The sequence below is a fragment of the Rhipicephalus microplus genome, chromosome 4 (assembly GCF_043290135.1).
Source record: "Rhipicephalus microplus isolate Deutch F79 chromosome 4, USDA_Rmic, whole genome shotgun sequence".
In the NCBI taxonomy this organism is placed as follows: domain Eukaryota; kingdom Metazoa; phylum Arthropoda; class Arachnida; order Ixodida; family Ixodidae; genus Rhipicephalus; species Rhipicephalus microplus.
Window position 1 is genome coordinate 181,184,124 of NC_134703.1, and position 6,000 is coordinate 181,190,123.

The window sequence follows — 6,000 nt, forward strand, 5'->3', positions numbered from 1 at the left end:
AGATGATGTGAAGTGACCGCCGACGTTGCGTATGACGCCGAGACATGATATTGGAGGACAGGGGGTATAGGGCTTAATGCTGATTGGCTTACCATTAGGTTTCAGACTTTTAAGGGACAGTAGAAGGTGAGAAGTGAGGGGCGAGTGCGTTTTCAGGCTCTGAGTAGGTTTGGCCTGAATGGTGACCTTCGCACTGGTCTTGGGAGAGAAATTTTCGGCGGCTATGATGGTGGAAAGCAGGTCCTATAGAGGCAGTTTCGGCGTGAGTGTTACGGATGGAAGTTGGATTCCGACGGTGATGAGCTCGGAGTGGGGGCGGGTTGTCGAGGCAAGTTTTCGATTGGCACTAACGGTGTTCCAGCTGCCTTCAGGGAATGGCGTATTGTCTTCGCTGACCTGCGACGCCATGAAGTCCATTTCCATCGATGAGTCGTCAGCGGAAGTGATGGAAGGCAAAACGTCGGCGATGGAAGCAACGATGCTCGTCAAAACGCGCTTGTCGACAGACTCGGAACTTGCAATGGGTAAGCCAGGCGCAGATAAGCTGGGAAGAGCAGCAGGAGTGGTAGGGAGCCTACATGGACGGCCGTTTTTAGGGTGGAGACATCTTAATAAGCGCCTTCAAGAAACTCAGCCAAAACCAGCGTGCAACGGGGCACGCTGTTGCCAGCTTCCACTAAATTCAGCATAGTTTTTTGTGCGCCGCCGTTTTGGTCGGTGCCCAGCCCTTGTAACAACACACAACACCTGGGCTTTTGATAGCGGCGGTTCTCAGGGTCGTGTAAGCGACCCAGTTCTCAAAGTGAGCGCACGAAGAAATTTGCAGCCCACACACGAACACTTGCGACATAATACTGAGGTTACGCTGACACGAACGCAAGCGTGGCAACAGCTCAGACTAGCGAGCACGTCTCCGTACGAACGCGCGGACGCGTCCCGTTTGTGGGCTTTCTACTCGCAATGCGTGGACGCAGCAACGACAACTTCGGTTATCTACTCATTCGCGAACACCGCGAAACACATATACGTGTGCCGCAGGAAAAAACAGTGAACGAAATACGCAGTACTCACAGAGCAAATACGAGACGCACTGGTGGGCTCCCAGCCGTCTCGCTTCACTTGAGCCAGCCATAGTTGTCGTCGGCCAGGGCTCGCTGGTAAGCGGAACATTCGCACCCCCTTTCTGTTGTGGTTAGTGCAGAGCGGTACGCAGCATCCAGGCATTCCAAGGCTTCACCGGCAGCGTGTAACACGCTACCACAACGTTCGACGCCGTATTATTGAGAACTAAACGCAACCGGGCGTAGACGCAGTGCGGGCACCAAGATGGAGCGACAGCGCGGCATTGCTGTCTGGCAACATTGTGTTTTGGCGGGCGGCGGCGTGTTGGCGGCATGTAGTGGGTCAAAGGCTGACATCACCCTAAAAACGGCTGTTCATGTAGGCTCCCTAAGGAGTGGTTGATTGCAGCGCCAACGCTGCATTGCGGCTCTTGGGCTCCGGCGTTTGCGTGGTTATCAAGTTGGGAGTAGTAGAGACGCTGCCAGCGTTGCACGTCGCTAGACCGTGCGCGCTGTTGAGGAACGCTGCCTGTTGCTGTATTGTTATCGGCGCGGGGCTGGTGACATTGCCAGATGTTGACAGCGGAGGCACGGCTGTATCAGCGGTACGACCGGAGGAGGCTGGGCTTACCGACAGGGCGTCAGTTGTTGTTGGCGTCGAGCGCTGGGCGTAACGCTGCATCGCGGATGTGCAGGCGTGGTGCCGCGCCACTTCCAACATTTGAAGCGGCCTGGAGGGCCAGCCTGGAGTTGGACTGGGGCCCGGATGGTGTCGGCGTGTCCCTAAAGTCTTCTATGAAGAATAGTGAGCTTGTCCAGACACGGGCGGGGCCCGGTAACGGGCCAAGAACACGTGAAAGCTGAGCATTGTATGCAGCCAGCCAAACAAAACGGCACCACCTGGTTGTCCTGAGAGAACATGAGCGCTAACTCTATTCGCGTGCTCTCTTAAGTCATTTGCTTTTGTAAATAGGTTATATATATATATATATATATATATATATATATATATATATATATATATATATATTATGAGACCACGTCCGGTACGGCAGCAACCAGGTTATCCTTCTTTAATCCAGGCGCACGAGCCAGAGAGCCAGCCCGCGTGACATACGATGATGATCACTACAATGGTTTGGTCATGCAGATGAAGATCAAGTACATAGTCAGCGCTCACACTATTTTCCCCCCCTTCGCGAAAGAGGGCAGCACGTTAGAAAGGGTTGGGACGCCGAATATATCGTTTCAGTCGAGAGACGTGGGCGATCTCGGTGTGGCGGCGACGACGATCAGAAGCCGCGTTGACAGGAGCAACGCGATAGTTGACTTCAGATGTTCGTTCCAGGACGGTGTATGGACCGAGATACCGGTGAAGGAATTTTTCGCAGAGCCCAGGTACACGAACAGGTGTCCACAAAAGGACTTCGTCGCCTGGGCGGAACACAACAACTCGACGCTTCGCATCAATGTCGATTTTTCTCTTGTCCTGAATGGTAGCAGTGTTGGCGCGGGCGATTTCACGGCAGCGGGTGACGCGAGCGGCGAACTCTTCCGGGAGAGATGAAGATGGATTGGAAGATGTGGACAAAAAGGTGGTGTCCAGAACAAAAGTCGGTACACGGCCATACACGAGAAAAAAAGGGCTAAAATTCGTTGTACGCTGTATGGCAGTGTTATATGCGAACGTGACAAAAGGAAGTATTGTGTCCCAGTTTTTGTGATCTGGTTGCACGTACATAGAGATCATGTCGGACAAAGTTCGGTGAAAACGCTCAGTCAGACCATTAGTTTCTGGGTGATACGCTGATGTGGTCTTGTGGATAGTGTTAGAGGCCTTTAAGACTTCAGCAAGGACATGTGAAAGAAATGTCTTGCCACGGTCACTAAGGAGCACACGCGGTGCGCCATGTCGTAAAATAATAGCGCGAAGGAAAAAATCGGCTACTTCAGAGGTAGCACCAGATGAAAGAGCTGCCGTCTCCGCGTAGCGAGTAAGGTGGTCTACGGCAGTAACAATCCAGCGGTGACCGGCTGACGTAAGCGGAAGAGGTCCGTATAAGTCTATGCCCACAAATTCAAAGGGAGTGGACGGGCACGGCAGTGGTTGCAGTGGCCCTGCGGGAAGAGACGTGGTACGTTTTCGGTGCTGGCATGACGCGCAGGAAGCGACGTACTTGGCGACAGAAGTGGAGAGGCCAGGCCAAAAGCAGCGAGTCCTGAGGCGGTCGTAGGTCTTGTGGAACCCTAAGTGGCCAGATGTCGCATCGTCATGAAACGCTTGTAGAACTTCCAGACGAAGTGAGCGAGGAATGACGGGAACCCATTGGTTACCGAGAGGATGGTAAATTTGCCGACATAATGTTCCCTCTTGAAGCTTGAAGCGGGCAAGTTGTCGTCTTAGGCGGCTGTTTGGAGCACGCGATAAGCCAGTGAGCCGATCGATGATTGTGCGGCAGTAGGTATCGGCATGTTGGAGCGAGGCGAGATCTGTGGACGAAAGAAGGTCCGCCGAGGCAACTAACTGTTTCGAAGGAGCAGCCGTCTGTTTGGTCACTTTGGCGGGCGGTGACGAACAGATGGAAGGGGACACTTCGGCGCTTTGCGAGAGCGGGCAACGGGACAAAGCGTCGGCATCTTGGTGCTCTCGGCCCGACCTATATGTGACGCTGTAGTCATACTCTTGCAATCGTAGTACCCAACGGCCAAGGCGTCCCGACAAATTTTTGAGAGACGATAACCAACACAGAGCATGATGGTCAGTCACTATTGTGAAATGCCGGCCGTATAAGTAAGGACGAAACTTTTGGATGGACCACACGATGGCGAGACATTCTTGCTCAGTGATGCTGTAGTTTCGCTCAGCATGTGACAGAGTACGGCTCGCGTAGGCCACGACTTGTTCTTCGGAAGCTTGGTTCCGCTGAAGAAGGACAGCACCGATGCCAAGTCCACTTGCGTCAGTGTGTAGCACAGTAGGTGCTGCAGGGTCGAAATGGCGAAGCACTGGCCGTGATGTGAGGCATCGCTTGAGGGTGTGAAAAGCGGCTTCGCAGTCATCCGACCAGACAAAGGGTGCGCTCGTGGTCAGAAGTTTGTGCAGAGGAGCCGCAATAGTAGCGAAATCACGTACAAAGCGGCGGAAATACGACGCTAAGCCAAGGAAGCGGCGAAGGTCTTTCTGTGTGGTTGGTGTAGGAAAGTGCAGCACCGCGGCAACCTTGTCGGGATCGGGCTCAACGCCATGTTTACTGACGACATGACCTAATACCTTGATGCTGTGACTGGCAAACCGACACTTCTTAGTGTTGAGCTGGAGACCGGCCTTAGCTAAGCACGTGAGGACTTCGTCTAGCCGTTCCAGGTGCTGTGAGAAGCTCGACGAAAAAATGACAATGTCGTCCAGGTAGCAAAGGCAGGTCTTCCATTTTAATCCCCGCAGTACCGTGTCTATCATCCGTTCGAATGTGGCTGGGGCATTGCACAGGCCGAAAGGCATTACATTGAATTCAAAGAGCCCATCTGGCGTAGCAAACGCAGTCTTCTCTTTATCAGACTCGTGCATTGGAATCTGCCAATAACCGGAGCGCAAGTCGAGATTTGAAAAGTACTCGGCACCTTGTAAAGTATCAAGAGCGTCGTCAATGCGAGGCATTGGGTAGACGTCCTTACGAGTGATTTTGTTGAGTGATCTGTAATCAATGCAAAACCGTACCGAGCCATCCTTTTTTTTCACTAGTACGACAGGAGAAGACCATGCGCTTGTCGAAGGCCTGATGACGTTGCGCGCGAGCATGTCGTTGACTTGTTCTTCTATAAGCTTGCGCTCAGAAGCCGACACACGGTAAGGGCGGCGGCGAATCACACGGGATCCGTCGGTGTCGATACGATGGGCGGTCACTGTTGTTTGACCCAGACCTTCGGAACAAACGTCAAAGCAAGTTTTGTGCTTCATTAATAACGCTAGCAAGGCATCCGTTTGCGTTGGGTTGAGATGTTCACACAAAGTGGCCTTGAGAGCAGGAAATGCATCTTCCGCTGGCATACACTTTGAGAATGACGAAGCAGATGAACCAGTGACGACACAAAGCGGTGCTTCTTCGGTAATGCTGGCAACAGTAGTCCCCTCAGGCAAAAGAAGCGGTTCTGGCGTCGTGTTGCAGGCCGTGATGCTTGCATAACCACGGGAGAACCGCACTAAACAAGATGCGATGGTGATCCCTCGAAAAATGCAGCGCTGGCAAGGAGCAACCAGAGCGTCACCATCTAGAATGTCACGTGACTTGATCGTAAGGACACGTTCTCGTCCGGGAGGCAGGAGGAAATCCGCAGCTGTCACAAGGTTGGGCGACGAAAGGTCGGCAGCAGAAGAAAGCTCAGTGTCCGTAATACGAATGAGGGGCCGACCACACGAAATTACAGCAGACGCCGCTGACAAGAAGTCCCAGCCTAAGATTATCTGATGAGCGCACGAAGACAGCACAGCCAATTGTATGTGATGACGGATTCCATCGATGAGAATACGAGCAGTGCACAACCCGGTCGGGCGAATTGGACTGTCATTAGCACCGCATAACATGGGACCGGCATAAGGAGTTTGCACTTTACGCAGGCGAAAACACAATTCACGATCAATTACTGAAATTGCGGCTCCAGTGTCTATAAGGGCGTCAACAAAAACACCTTCCACAGAAACAGGCAGTAAATTAGCTGGACGAGACGGAGGAGTTGTAGCGTTCCGACGACAAGCAGTTTCCCCTCCAAAAACTGCACCTTCTAGTTTTCCGAGTCCCGAGAGATCGGAGCGGGACGCAAGGGTGATGACGTACGCCGAAACGGTGACGGAGAACGGCGGCGAGATGAACGAGACGGATGAGGCCCAGCATGAGACCGTGGAGGGGAGGGCGACTGACGGAAGGTGGATGGATACGGTGCGGGA